Below are 15,214 nucleotides of genomic sequence, written 5' to 3'. Positions count from 1 at the left end.
GAATTCTGAAACTTTTTGACCATTCATATTTTAATGCCTTCGGGGTAAATTAAATTTTTTAAAAAATTCTTAAAAATTAGTGAAAAATTAGATAAAGGTCATTTTAAATTTATGGAAAATGTGGAGTTGGTGATTGGCATGTGGTGTGTCCATTCGGGCGCCCGTTACCATTCAAATTCCTTTAAATATATATTTTTTGACACAAAAATTTAAAAAAATCCATAAAAATTATAAATTTTCATTGGATTTGAGAATTGTCGTGTGGAATTGGAAATTTTGTGAACGATGGGATTCTCAAAAAAAAATTAGGAATTTTTTAGAAATTATTTTTAGAAAACCTAGAATTTGATATTTTTAAAATATCAATGGTATTTTGGCAAAAATAAATTGCTAAATTTTTTTTGAAAAAATATAGGTTTGGAATGCCATAAGATAGGTTTGGTGGAATTCAAAATCATCGTATTTTGAGGCCCTATAAAATTAGTGAAAATTAGGAAAAAATCATGATAATTATTTTTCTTGAGAATTTAATATTTTTGAGGGTTATTTAATATTGAAGTACGTTTTCTCGTGCTGACATTAGATTGATGTGGGTTATTCCTATATTATTAATACGATTGTACCTCGTATTAGTAGTTATTTCTATTTGGATTAATCCTAAACGATGTTTTCATGATTTTTTACCACCATTGTTTAGCCATTCTTTTTGGACATGTTCCTTAATTTCTTTTTATGGCTATAATGTACGTTCAAAGTGTGTTTCACCTTTGACACGTTTCCATGATAATTTATTTTGCGCTTATTTAAGTGTGGTCTACGCTTAATTTCCTAAGCCTAAGACAAATTCTATCTGGGTTAGTTGATCTATTTGTTTTGGTGGATTTTATTGGATGTTTTCCAAGTTTTATATGGACTCATCAGGTTTTGCCTGGATCACTTGTGTCTAGGGGTTTTTCATTGAGTGTTACACACATGTGTTTCACTTGCTTGCTTTGGAGTTTTACTTGAACAACAACACGTTCATATACTCCGGATTAATGAGTTGGCCACCAATTTTAATTCTTCTTTTGGCATGATTAATGTCCATTAGATGGTATGCATCGATAACTATGGTTTTCATGGATTCGAGAAGCTTTTATGCTTTTATCCATGGTTTTACAAGGATCTTTTGATCTTTTGGATAATTTTATGTGCTTTAAGTGTAGAATTTGCCTTTATTTTTTGCACGTAATTTTGGAGTATATTTCTTGTACTCTTGTATATATTCCAACTCGGATACCTAGTTGTTTATGTATCTAGGTGAGTTATTTTTCTACCCCAACTTTATTGTGTTTATTGGGTAGTTATAATTAGAAAGGTGCCAATAATTTAAATTCTTTTCTAATGATGTAGTCGGAAAGAGTTATTTCTTGATGTAGTCTCAGGTATATAGAGATAGGTTTTAATATGTGAAATTTTGGGATAAGGCCATCTTATTCCTTTTATACAAGATTTTATTCATATTTCCTAGACGGCATACTAGGGAGTTTCAAATTAATAAGGTATGTATGGGTGGTATCATGGTGGTATGGGATGCTAGCGATTCCTCGCATATATTATCTTATGGGATAATTTGGGCTCAAGATTGTTGCTTTACTTACATCACTTAGCATGTTGACCTCAACATTCAAAGACAATCTCATTTTCTAAATTCACTAGAAGTTATAGTGTGGGCATTCTCTAGATAAACTTCTTTTATCTATAGCGTGCATGTTTTGAGACGAGTCTAATCTCATCGGTATTTTTATTTGTTGAAATCTCTTTCGTTAGAGTTCAATAAGTTTATCTTGTTGTGTTCAAATGAAGGAAATTTGGATTTTTTCTTTGTTGCCATTTTTTTTCTCTAGTTCCGTACTTTAGGTGATTTATACAATCAACCCAATGGTCGGATGGACATATGTGACTCATCGAGACGTTAATGACTCTCTATGTTGATATGGGTAACTCGGGGACACCGATAATTCCATGAGCAGATGTGGGTACATTGGGCCACCGATGGATATCTATTTCCTGCTATTATAATGCCATGTTTTCCTACTTTATTCCGAATGGTTTACAAAACAAGGAAACTATTTTGAGTATGAATTCCTCTGATCATCAGTAGTCTGATGGACAAACAGAGCGTATGAATTAGATTATAGAGGATATGCTTCATGTATATGTCTATGGAAAAGCATCAAATTAGAAAAAATATCTTCCAATGATGGAATTTGCCTATAACAATTTTAAACATACGGCTATTGTTTTTAGTCCATTCATGCTTATGTATGGGTATCAACCCAGGGCACCTATTGATGTCGGTCTTAAGGACATCGAGCTTGATGCATGGAGGGATTTCTTGCGTGATATGCAAGAAATGGTGATCGAAGCTCGGGTTTCTATTAGGAGTGCTCAAGATAGGGCACGGTTCTATGTTGATAGAGGATGCTCAATTTGGTCTTTTGAACCAAGAGTGTTGGTTTATTTAAAAGTTTCTAAAGATTTTCAAACTTTGTCAAAAGGAAAATGCTCGAATTTATCTCCTAGATATTGTGGTCCATTTCAATTTATACATCAGATTGGCACGGTTGCGTATGAACTTAAACTACCTCCACAAAGTCCATAATTGGATATTGATCCACTTAATGGTTATTCTATCATATGATATTAGAGTTCATCTAGTCTTTTATATCAATAGATTGAAAGGGAAACTGGGAGGTGAGAATAACATAGTTACTCCTCAAGAACTCGTTGAAGTCGAAGAATTATCCTATGTTCCACATGAACCTGATAAGGTACTTGAATTCAGGGAAAGGAAACTTTGTAGTTGACTAATCCACGAGGTTAAAATTAGGTGGAAAGATAGGAAAATAGAGGATTCGACTTGGGAGTTGGTTGAGATTGTTCATTGTAGTTCTCCTTCTTTTCATTGCAAGAGTGCAATGTTTTGAGAGAGGGAAAGTATGTTATATACACATTATGTGTGTATATACTAGGAGGCTAACCCACATTAGGCTTGTGAGCATGGGAGCATGGGAACAAGCTCTAGTAGAGCATGGGTTAGGATTAACCTTAAGGGTTAAGGTTAGGGTCAGGCATCCAAGGGTCACACATGGGAGATGGAGAGTCAAGAGTCACTTGAGGGCCCTCCTATATAATAGGGGCACGGGGCTTGGAGAATAATATACCATTGGAGGCCCTTTGTCGTCTGATAGGTGGGTTAGCATGTACCCCTTGTGGTACCCAGGGTAAATTCCTTATGGTGTACTGCTGATATACACGTGGACCGAGCTGATGTGAAGGGCGTGGGTAGACCCTTTCCCTTTGGTGAGACATTTTTGGACCTTGGGATGATGGACCTGGCCCTATGGTCTTTGGGCCCTATACTAATCAGCTATACCCAAAACAGGCATAGCTCTCTAGACTGGTGGTTAAGTTTGGGTTTGTTGGCTTTCACTTTGCCCTATTTCTGCTCTAGGATTTAGAGACAAAGTGGGCTTGCTTTCTTGGGGTTGGTCCGTGCCTCTCACCTTGGGTTGTGGTTCGTCCGACTGTATATTTCCCAGGATAAAATTACGGAGCCTCAAAGCAAGGCTTCTCTGCGAATGTGTGGGAGAGATAGGAGCTTGCTCTTGGACAGATGGTCTATCCATGCACTGAAGTTCAGGCTCTTTTGTCTTGAGATCAGGAGCTCCTCGTCCTGTGTTGGGGTGGTCTTTGTTTTCGCTGGTACTGTAGACAAGCACCTTTTGACTCCACACAATATTGACCGATGGGTTCAACCTCATAAGCGAGGGAGCTTTAGGAGAGTTTACTTTATTGTGAAAAGAGGTTTATTTCACACCAATCTACCCGATCTTAGGTGTATGAAAATATGGAACTACTATGTAGCATAACCCCTCTGTGAAGGTATATTTTTTTGGTACGGTCGTACGCTTTGAAATGGAATGGGCATACGCTTTGAAAATGGAAAGGGAATGGACTTTCGCTTTCAAATGGGGAAGAAATGGGTGTGCGCTTTGTAAATGAAAAGGGAACGGCCGTTCGCTTTCCAGGGAACTCGCACATACGTTCGCTCGTGAAATGAAAGAAGGAACGGGTGGATGCTTCAAAATCTTATAAAGGAATGGGTATTCCAAGTTGGGTCCAGAATGGAACGGGCATGGCGAATATGCCTCGGACGTTCGCTTCCGGAAGGGTACGGGCGTGCGCTTTTGAAATGAGGGAAGGAACGGGCGTTCGCTTCTAAAGGCAGAATGGAATGGGCATTCGCTTTTAGAATCAGGAGACAAAGGGAAGGGCACGGTCGCAGCATGTTCGGAACGGTCGTGGCACTTGCAATTGAGCTATGGAACGGGCGTGGCACGTTCGGAATGACCGTGGCACTATCAGATCTAGGAATTTTTTAAGATTTATCTAGGAATTTAAGATTGCAGGTATGGAAATTCAATCACACCCATTTGATTAAATGTAGTTAAATGCACTTAATGCTTAATTTAATGCAAATATTCCCATTTTAATGTAATAGCCACATTTAGCAAGAAAATCTTACTTGATTTAGTCAGTTGGCTGAGGAAGGGAACGGACGTGGCAAAGATGGAACATGTGTAACTTGTAAAGCCAACAGACGCTCGCTTCTCAAAATCACCTAGCAGAATGCAGTTTGCCTAGTTTTTTTTCCTCAATCTCCTGCTGATTCAGGTGTTCTCCCACTAGTTTTTTGCGTTTTTGTTTCAATAGAGAGCTGGAGCTAATCTTTAGCTATCTATTAGTGGCTACAATGCATAATTAAAATTAACAATTTGAGATTAAATTGTTGATTAAACTAAGATGCAAACTTAAGGAAAAAAGAACAGAAAATCAAAGTTTTGCATGAATGTTAAGGGCAATGTGAGAGCACGTACTTACTCCTCCCGCGCTCGGTGAAGACTTGAATGCTCTAATGCTCGATTAACCTCCAATGCTCCGGGTAATCATCACTCATCAACAACAAAATCAAGCAACCAACCAGTGGATTTGCACTCTAACTAGGCTAATCAAAGACACTAGCAATTGAATAGAGTGGACCCTAAGCCAAATACATTCCTCGGTAGCGGCACCAAAGATGTTAAGGAACACAAGAAGAGGTGGAGTGAGCCCCTAGCGGCTTGGAGTTAACCCTCTTAGGGTTGGCCAAGTGCAGCTCTCTAGACTCGACCCTTACATGCATCTCTCTTCTCTTCTTTTCCTTCCTTGTGTGGAAGGTAGCATGTTTTCCTTAACACTAGCTATAGCCAAAGTTGGTGCAGTGGAGGTATGATAGGTGGGGGAGCGAAGCCTAGAGGGTAGCATCCTATCTCAGTGGACCGTGCCATACCGTTGGGCCAGTGTGCACTTCGTAAGGATCCGTATGGTATCCGGGATACACCCCTTGAGGTTGGTAGTTACTATACATGGGTGTCGTGTGTTGGCTGGGGTAGATTCTTTCCCCTTGGTAGGAGGTTTTAGGGCCTTGGTGAGCTGGTTCTTGACCTCGGCTTAGCACCTGTTGAAGTTTTTGAAATGAATTTTCTGCCAACACGATACTTAGTATAGCTCCCCTAACTATTGGATCAGTTTAAATTAGATTATCTAGGCCCTGCCCCACCTCCGATCTCTGATCTTTGGGAGTGTGATAGTTCTCTAAGGTTGGCGGTCAATGCTCGTTTTCATGGGACAAGGGTCTTTTGATTGTGTGTTTCCCAGGTAAAGTTTTTGAGTCTCAAGGCAAGACTCCTCTATGAATGTGTAAGGGTGGGTGTTCTTTGCTTTCATTGGTGCTATTGAAGACAAATACTATTTGATTCCACCCGGTGTTGACCAAAAGGGTTAGATCTAGCAAGTGATTGCGCGTAAGAGGGCTCAGTATCATGAAATAAGTGATTGTTTTGCACTGATTTCCCTGAGTGTAGGTGCATGAATGTGTTGCATGAAGGTGCAAAATCACACTCTAGAATAGGAAGATTTTTTACCCTCTAGAAGTTAGGAACGGCCATTCATTCTCAGATGAACGACCATTCTGTGAGTATGGGCGTGGCTTAAACTAAAGCAACGATCGTTCTCGTTGTCTCAAGTATGGCCATGGTTAGTTAGAAGATTGGACGTTCCTTAATAGAGAAACGGACATTTGTTAGTCTAAAAGGGTGCGGTCATGGCTAGATAGAAGAGCTGGCATTCTTCTACTACAAAGGAAGGGACGTTCGTCAGTAGTATAAGGGTGTGGTTGTGTATAGTTGAGGAACAGACATTCTTCTATAGCATTTAAGGGCGTGGCTAAAGAAGGTATGGTTGTACCTCTGTGAAGTGAACGGTTGTTCACCTCTTAGAGATGTAACCCGAGAATGAGTTGCACCCAATTTTCTCCTAGTTTTTCCCTGATTTCTCCCCCCTTGGTGATGATTTTTTGAGGTTTTCTTTTTATGTATATAGCTTAGTCTAATCCTAAGCAACCTAATGATACAAGGAATGCCTAGTTTAATCTATATCCTAGGATTAATAGTGTGATTAAGCTAACATGTAATTTTCTACCTACTTGAAGAAAAATCCACAAATCAACGGAATCAAAGGCAAAATTTGGGCACTTACTTGTAGCTTCTGCCTTTGATGTAGCCTCAAAATCTCCTATCACTCCTAATGCTCCATATTGCAACTCCATTTTAACAAGAAAAAAAAACACAAATCAAACAAGAAACTCGTGCACAACTCCTACAACCGGCGGTGAATTTGCATTCCATCCGGGCAAGATAAGTCTAGCTTAGGAAGAGATTATGAAGGAACCTAAGCTAAGTGCTATCCCCAATAGTGACGCCAAAGATGTTTACCTAAATGAGCATTTTACTTGCATGAGAGAGAGGACAAAGAGAAGAGAAAAGAGACGATGCAAGGGTTGGTTCAGGAACATGCATTAAGCCAATCCAAAGTGGGTTAACTCCTTGATGTGAAGCCATAGGGGCTCAGTGCACGACCACTTATGTCACCCAAGTGGATATTGATTTCCTTGAGCTAGGTAGAGAGAAATGAGAGAAGGAGCTATGGAAATATCAACTTCTATATCAATGCCTTTCTGTGTGCAAGAGGGAGAGAGAGAGAGAGAGACAAAGGGGAAGAAGAAGAATAAGAGGGGAAGAAGGAAGCATCACCTACAAGAATACACTCACAATCAAGCAAGCAAGCATGCATCAACTCAAAATCTCACCACCATAGCCACAAGAGAGAAAGAAAGAAGAAAAAGACTCAATTATGATAATGGAATTATATATATTTTCATATTTCATAAGTAACTTATATACATGAGCTATTTTTTATAATGGTTGGTCACCCATTAACAATTGGGGGCTCAAAGCTCGTTCTCTAGCTCTAGTTACAGCTAGGCTTTCTTTCTCATGCCTGGCATTACTGCTATAAGTAAGTCCATATAACAAGGTAAAGACATCATTCATCTTCACAAAATGGGGGGTGCCTCCAATGTTTAAACATTTGGTCAAAAGAATGCACAAGTAAGATGGTCCGATAAATATTTTATAAATATCTGCCAAATTTCATGAAAGTATTTGTGGATAATTTTAGTGTGCTTGGTAGAAAAGAAATACACCTCCATCACTTAAGGTTTTTCTTACAAATGCAGAGAGACCAAGCTCAAACTAAATCTGGCAAAGTATGCCTTTACTATATCTTTAGGAATGTTGTTAGGCCACATTGTGTCAAAACAAGGACTAGCCATAGATCCACAAAAGGTGAAGATAATCCACACCATAATACCACCAAAAAATCTTTAAAAAAACTAGAAAGGCTCATGAGCAAGGTAAACTTGCACATAGAATTTATGAGATATGTGGCTTATGTAGCATATCCATTGTACCCCAATTGCAAATAAGGATGCAATATAAGAATGGTAAGAGAAATACGACATAGTATTTGGCTAACTTAAGAAAATGTTAACTATTGCACCTGTATTGATCACCTCATGTTAACCACAATGGTTAACATTACTCAAAACCTAGTTACACTTTGTGTAAATAAATTTTATGCAAAACCATGCTAAGCGCTTTCATGTAAAAAGATATGGGCACTAGCAACTTTATCTAACAATAAATCTCTGAAAGGGCAAAGGAAACAAATCTGAGATTGTTGTAGTATTATGTTTCCTATAATCTACACAAACTCTTATTCTTTGGCATGATCACTATGAGTAATATCCATGTGGCCTTTCTATTAGATAGATGAACCCAACCATCCATGTGGTCTTTTCTATTAGATAGATGAACCCAACTATCCATGTGGTCTTTTCTATTGGATAGATGAATCTGAATTTGGGTAGCTTGTGAATTTCCTCCTTGACTAGCTTGGAATAGTTGGCCTTCATCCTATGCTAATGTTGACAGATCGGCAGTGCATCTTCCTTATTGAGATTGATTCGAATGCTGATAAAAATTAAAGTCTTCACACATTCCATGTACATAAGGAATCCTCACCTCTAGCCGAAAAAAATCTCACATTATGTATGGCCATGGGCCCAATGATGTAACAAAAGCTAGCCATAGGCTTTTTATATAGACAATGGTGGGCAATCAGTTAAGTTGGGCACGTAGGCAAAGCTCTTATACACACACACACACACAAATTTTGATAATTTGAATGGGAGAATCAATCTTTTCTCAAGTGAAAAGCTTTATTCTTCTCTTGTGCTCTTTCCTTCTTACTTGCTTAAGTGTACTATGCATTTTTACGTGTATGATTGGAGTGTGTTGAGTGTGCATGTGTGATAGCTTGAGTTAGAGTGTGATTGAGCAAGAGTGGAGATGAGAGTGGTTCAAGTTTCTAGCTTAACCATTACTTTTTGGAAGGATTACTTAGAGAACTAAGAGTAGAGGAAAGGCTCAAACAAGAGGGATTGATACACCTCTTGCCTCTCTAATCAGGACTTCCATGATCCAAGACGAGAGGTCTAACTGGTATCACTATGGTTCCATGCTAGAGAGCAAGAAGGTTCTTGACATGAACAAATGGTGCCACTACTGAGGATCGAATGAGACTTGAATAAGGAACAGATGTAGAGCTATCATCTACTCAAAAATCTTCTATTTTTCTCACTCTATCTTGCCCTTGGATGCAAATCCTTAGTTGAATGTTAGAGAGATGTGCTGTGGAAATGCCATTATGAAGCTGACAATTGAGTAGGATAAGTGATTATGTGTGTTCATGAGGGGATTTGTGTGATTACAGTAAGCTTTCTAACCTTGATCTCTTTGTTTCTTATGTTGATTAATTTGTTCTATTCATTATCTCACAGGGATTGATGGAATGAAAAGCGAGTTCTTGTGGGTGTGATTAAGATATGCTATCTCTCCACTTGGTTGATTTCATAATTACTATGACTATTAACCTTAAATTAACTAGGAAATTAGTCTACATTCGCATTTTTGGTATTTTGCCAAGATTAGCTTGATTGAGGTATCTTTGTTTAGTAAATTTGAGTATAAAATCGTGACACTGTAGCCACACAAAAACTCAAATAGTTAACTTAGGAGTTTTGGTGAGCACCCAATTGTGAATAAGGGCCAATTGTATATAAGATATTATCTCATAATGATTTCTCAGAATGGACACACTCCCCCTTTATACTAAATGAGATTCCAAGTTTGCTACTTCTTTTCTGTGTGTGTGTATGTGTGTGTATGCGTGTACGTGTACGTGTGCGTGCGTGTGTGTGCGTGTGCATGTGTGTGTGTGTGTGTGTGTGTGTGTGTGTGTGTGAGAGAGAGAGAGAGAGAGAGAGAGAGAGAGAGTTAAGATTAGAGATTATATTGCTCCTTATAGTTCATGTTCTTATCTAAGCTTGGTGTGAGTGACAGTAGTGAGAGGTGAGTGAGTAATAAATGAATGTGAAACAACTTTCTTGGTGTGACAGAAAGGAAGAGAGATCTTGAAGGAGAGGAGCTAACCACTACTGCTCAAGCTTGGATAGCTTTAAGATACCCAAGCTTACAAGTAAGATAAGTTCCCCATGACTGTGTTGCTTGTTTGTGCTCTTTGTCTATGAATGAGAGAATTCTGGAGAGAGCTAAAATGGGCCATAACATTTTTGGTGCTGCTACCAGGGAGGCAATCTTTCTTTCTCCACTATTTTTAGAGCCTCTGCTCCCTTATGCAAGTATATTCTCCCAATACTACTATTTTATGAGTAGCGTTATATAGGTTGAGAATAGGATAAGGTTGAGTGTTTTATGAGAAAGAGAAGAAAAGAATGGTTGTTTTTTATGTTTTTATTCGTTGTTTAGGTTTATGAGTACTTATTGGGAAACCTTAAGAAAAGGAAACTATTCATTTTTGCACGCTTTTACATGTTTTGATCCTTGAATATTCACATCATGAAAGTACAAGTTTTTTAACTTTTTGTGTATTTAAAAAAAATCATTAAAATTATAAAAGAAAGATGTTAAATGGAGTTCCCTTGACAGTAAAATTAGAAAATTCATGCTTAGGAGACTCAACTAGATACTTTGGACAAGAAAAACACTCATATATCCAAATAAGAAAATTATCATTTACTGTTTTTCACATCCCCACCAGTTTTTCAAGCTAGTGAAACATTTTCACTTCCATGAAAAAAACTTGAAATTGCATCATGATTGAAGGGATTGCCTTATCAATATATAAAACCCTTATCTCCTAAAAGGATCTCATCCTTATCCTTAAAAATCTAAGCTTTTCATGCCTGTGAAAAACTAAAATACTCATTTTTCACATCTATGAAAAACTCAAAACTCCTATTTAAGGAAAGATTTGTTACCTAAACTATTGATTAACATCAAGGACATAAGTGTACATGAATACATACATCTAAAACAAAATTCAATAGTGCATATTTTTCATGCTATGAAAGTCTTTTTCATGCCCCTGAAAAACTATGTAGTTTTTCATGTCATGAAAAACTCAAGACCAAGTCCATATTTGGGTCATTGAAATAGCACATACTTCCTACACTGAAAAAACATCAGTTTTACAGGGTAATGTTATAACCATGAAAAACTATGAATTTTTATGCCCGTGAAAAACCAAGTGGGTTTTTTATGCCCATGAAGACTAATTTCAGTGGAAGCCATAAAATTGATGAAACAATGAACTAGTGGAATTTGGCCTATCTACACAATCCTGATGTCTTAAAATATGGGAGAGTGATTGGTGACGATCTCAAGTGCATCTAATCACCTAGGATCCTCCTGTGAATTGAGCACCAGATCTAGTCACTTGATGAGCACCCAATTGAGTGTGTTTGCTCTTGGAGAGGACTACAAACTATTGAAACTAGTAGAGCAAGGAATCCATGACGAATGCTTCAAAAATTGAGGAGCAAGTGGATGAGAACATTCAATCTTCTCTCAAAAAATCTAGTATCCTTTTGGAGTCTGCTAAGGGACTATTTGGGTTACAACTAGAAGCTCAATCCTCCACCTATGTTCAAGAATGAGCACGAAACTAACGAATATTGAGGGTAGGACTATTGCTAAAACAGTACCCTCCCAACATTATTTATGCAAGTACAAACTCTTGCTAGTACCTCTAAACAACCATAATTTTGCTCCCCACATTAGGAGAGATGTTTTTCTAGTGCTCTAAGCGTTGGAGAAGCATTCTTTCCTACTACGTAGCAAATGGAAGTAGAGGAGGAAGAAGGCACAGAAGCCCAATTGTGACTACAAATGCTTACTAGAAAGCAAGGCTTGGATGTGTAGGAGTCAATGCTGAGTAGAGAAACAATGAGAGACTATGAGCTCTAAAATTAATGAAGTTTGAGCTTAAGCTATGAGAATATGCGGCTATAAAATCCCACGATCTATTCTAAGCCTTAAAGGAGGGTATCCCATCTTTAGAGCCAATTTTAAAAGGCTCAAAGGAGGATTGTAGAGACTAATCCTAACATGATGAAAGGATTAACCATCCAATTGTACACAAAGGAAGACATTAACCTATTGTCTACTAACCTAGAGTTTCCTGCACACATGTAGACACAATGTTGTCATAAAATCATGTGAGAACTCCAACGAGTCCAAGAACCAATAAAACACACTCCTATTATGCCTAATTGGGGGCCTTCACCTCCATACATGCTTGGCCCATGAAGGGTTAGAGGACGAGGAAGGGGTGTGTTTAATCTGGTAAGACCTGGTTGAAGACCCAACACAATGCTCGTCTTCCAAGACCCACCCCACAAATTGCCACCCTAGTTAATCTATTAAGAATGGTTGTTGTAATAGGAAGGAAGGTGGCAAGGGAATTGGGAATATCACAAGCACCAAATCCCCAACACATATTAAGCCACATCATATTGCAAAGGTGATACAAAGATTGACTTTGAAGCCCATGGGAATGCCCAATAATATGAAAATCACTCCCTCTTCTAGGACCTTACAACTAGCTTGGATTAGCCACTTAGGAGGCTTATCAATGAGAGTCCTGACACCTGTTTTCTTATGGTTAATGTGACTGATCTAGAAGCCCTGCAATAAAGGTCCAAGCATTACCAGAAGCATCTAATGCTTAGCTCATTATTAGCAACCATAGCATTAGTATCATTAGCAAACATTTGGGTGCATAACTACTTATTGTTGGGAAGAGAGATGCCATTCATTTCCCTTTTGTCCATCCTATCATTAATCAGCCAGTTCAGACCATCTGCAGTAATAGCATAGAGGAGAGGTGCTAGAGGGTAGCCTTGTCTGATAGATTTGGTAAGGGAGAAAGCACCAAAAAGAACACTATTGACATTCACCCTTGCAGTGGCATTCCCAAAAAGAGTACTCACCATCTGGATGAAATGCTGACCTGCACCCATATGTTTAAGGGATTCTAGTACATAATGCCAACTGAGCCTATCATAGGCTTTATCAAAGTCAATTTTGAAAAAGATGTAGTCATGTTCTGATTCTTCTGCATACTCCATACCCTCCCACAAGGTGATAATGGCATCCACAATGTACCTTCCTTTGATGATGAATCCCTTCTGCTCCTGTCTGATCCAATTCTTTAGCTAACTGGATAGCCTCAGAGCTAAGGCCTTGGCAAATATTTTGTATGCACAGTTTAACATGGTAATAGGCCTCCAATTGCTCAAGTCATTCTTCTCCCCTTTCTTATGGATAAGTTTTATCTAGCCCTCATTGATTGAGAGGGGCAATGCCCCAAAAGAGACAGCCTCCTGCCACACTGCCAGTAAGGGCGACAACAAGAGATCCTTGAAAGCCTTGTAGAATTTAGTGGGCATGCCATAAACACCTGGGCTTTTCCTCACCTTTAGGCAGTCTATGGCCTTACCAATCTCCTCTTTGGAGATATTGTTTTCTAGCTCTTTAGCTAGTGAGTCAGGAATGGCTAGCTTCTTGGCCTACCCTATGAGGGCAATGCATTTGAGTTGGTCCTTGGTCACCCCTCCCCCTTTATTAAATATGTTGTTAAAGTGCTTGAAGACTCTTATTCTATTCCCTTCCTCTCAGAGGAGTTACCCGGATTGTTAGGATCATGCAATGTACGGATTGCATTCTTACATTGTTTGACTTTCCTCTTCTCTCCTAATTTCAGCCAGTAGTAAAGAACAGTTTCTTGAATTGTAGGGTTTTCCTTGTTGGCTATCACTTTCAACTCTTTTAGTTTCTAATAAAGCAAGTCCTTTTGTTTTTCCCGATTCTGGTTACCTCTTTCCTGATGCATATCAATAGGGCTTGGGTAGATTTGATGGCCAAACTCCATGCCCTTGCAGGGGTGAGACCACAGCTAAAGAATTCAGTCTAGATTCTTTTGACTTCCTCCTGAACAATGGGCATTTTAAATAGGGTTGGATCTGTGTGGAACCACTGATTAGAGACCTTTTTGTCATGGTTGTCCAACACTAATATAATGGGGTAGTGATCTGAGAGGCAAGTAGAGACATCGGTTCTACATTCACATCTGATGTAGGAGTTACCCAAGGTTTTGCTAATATATCCTCTGTCCAATTTAGCTTTCCTGGTCAAGTCCCCATGGGCATAATTCTACCATGTGTAATCACTAATATTCTCTACATCACATAGCCCAAAGTGATCAGCAGTGCGCTACCAGGCTTGGAGCTCAGCCCCTTTTATGACTTGACCCAAACCTCTTAACCTGTCATTTTTGGATTCGACCATATTGAAATCCCCCATTAGGATGATAGGATTTGAAACACTTCTCAAGGTGCCCCAAGTTCTGATTCTGATAGCTTGAGCACCTCCAGCATAAATACCAATAAAGGAGAAGGTGGTCATTTCAAATGCAGCCCAGTGATCATACGTATCAATCCTCACATCCTTCAGCTCATTCTGATGGTCCACATGCATGCCCACAGCCACTCCTCCTCCAGAGCCCCGACAATGGGATGTGTAGATCCAGATGTGCTCTTTAGAGATGTTGAGCAACCTTTTTTCAAGCTCATCCCCGCTCACTTTGACTTCAGTTAGAGCTATGAAGTCAAATCTACCTTGTTTCTTTAGCCATTGTTTCACTAGTTGGACTTTTTAAAGGTCAGTTAGCCCCTTAACATTCAGAGTGGTGCATCTCATTTGCCCTTTTTATGAGTGTTGAGGCAGCTTGAGGTGTGGTGGATCAAACTTGAGCATGCATCCTTTTCAATTCCTTAACTATCTCCATTTCTTTGGGAATACCATTTTTCTATATCAAACAGAGACTGCTCAGCCCCGTCTTGCTCATCTCCCATCGAACCAACCATCATTGCGTGGGGAGGGAGCACTTGGTCATGGTCCATTTGGTTAATTTCGGCCAGAATTCTGGATCTATCCAGAGGCGTGGATTGAATGATCTCTTGGGAGTCAACCGAGTCTTCAGGGTCCAAAATGCTGTCTAGCAAGGCGAAGGAATTAGCAAAAGCCCTCTGGTTTCCTGACCTAATCTGTCTAAAGGTCTTCCTCCTGTTGGGTACTGTAAACTTTTCTCCCTTGTCTTTTGAGGTAGAGGGAGCATAGTTATATTCTTATTCATTCCAGTAGGCTCCACTTGGTTGTTGGCTGTTGGAAGATTAGAGGCACTACTGGCACTCAGATTGGGGTATTTGGAAGGACACTCTTTGATAACATGCCCTTGCTTTCCACAGTGGAAGCATGCGTTGGGTAGGTGTTTGTACAGAATGCTTTGCTGGATGTTATAATCACCG

Source organism: Cibotium barometz, chromosome 2 (genome assembly GCF_041138505.1).
Source record: "Cibotium barometz isolate CiBa-2024 chromosome 2, ASM4113850v1, whole genome shotgun sequence".
Classification (NCBI taxonomy): Eukaryota; Viridiplantae; Streptophyta; class Polypodiopsida; order Cyatheales; family Cibotiaceae; genus Cibotium; species Cibotium barometz.
The sequence above is the reverse complement of the archived record's forward strand: the minus strand, read 5'-3'. Positions refer to the sequence as shown.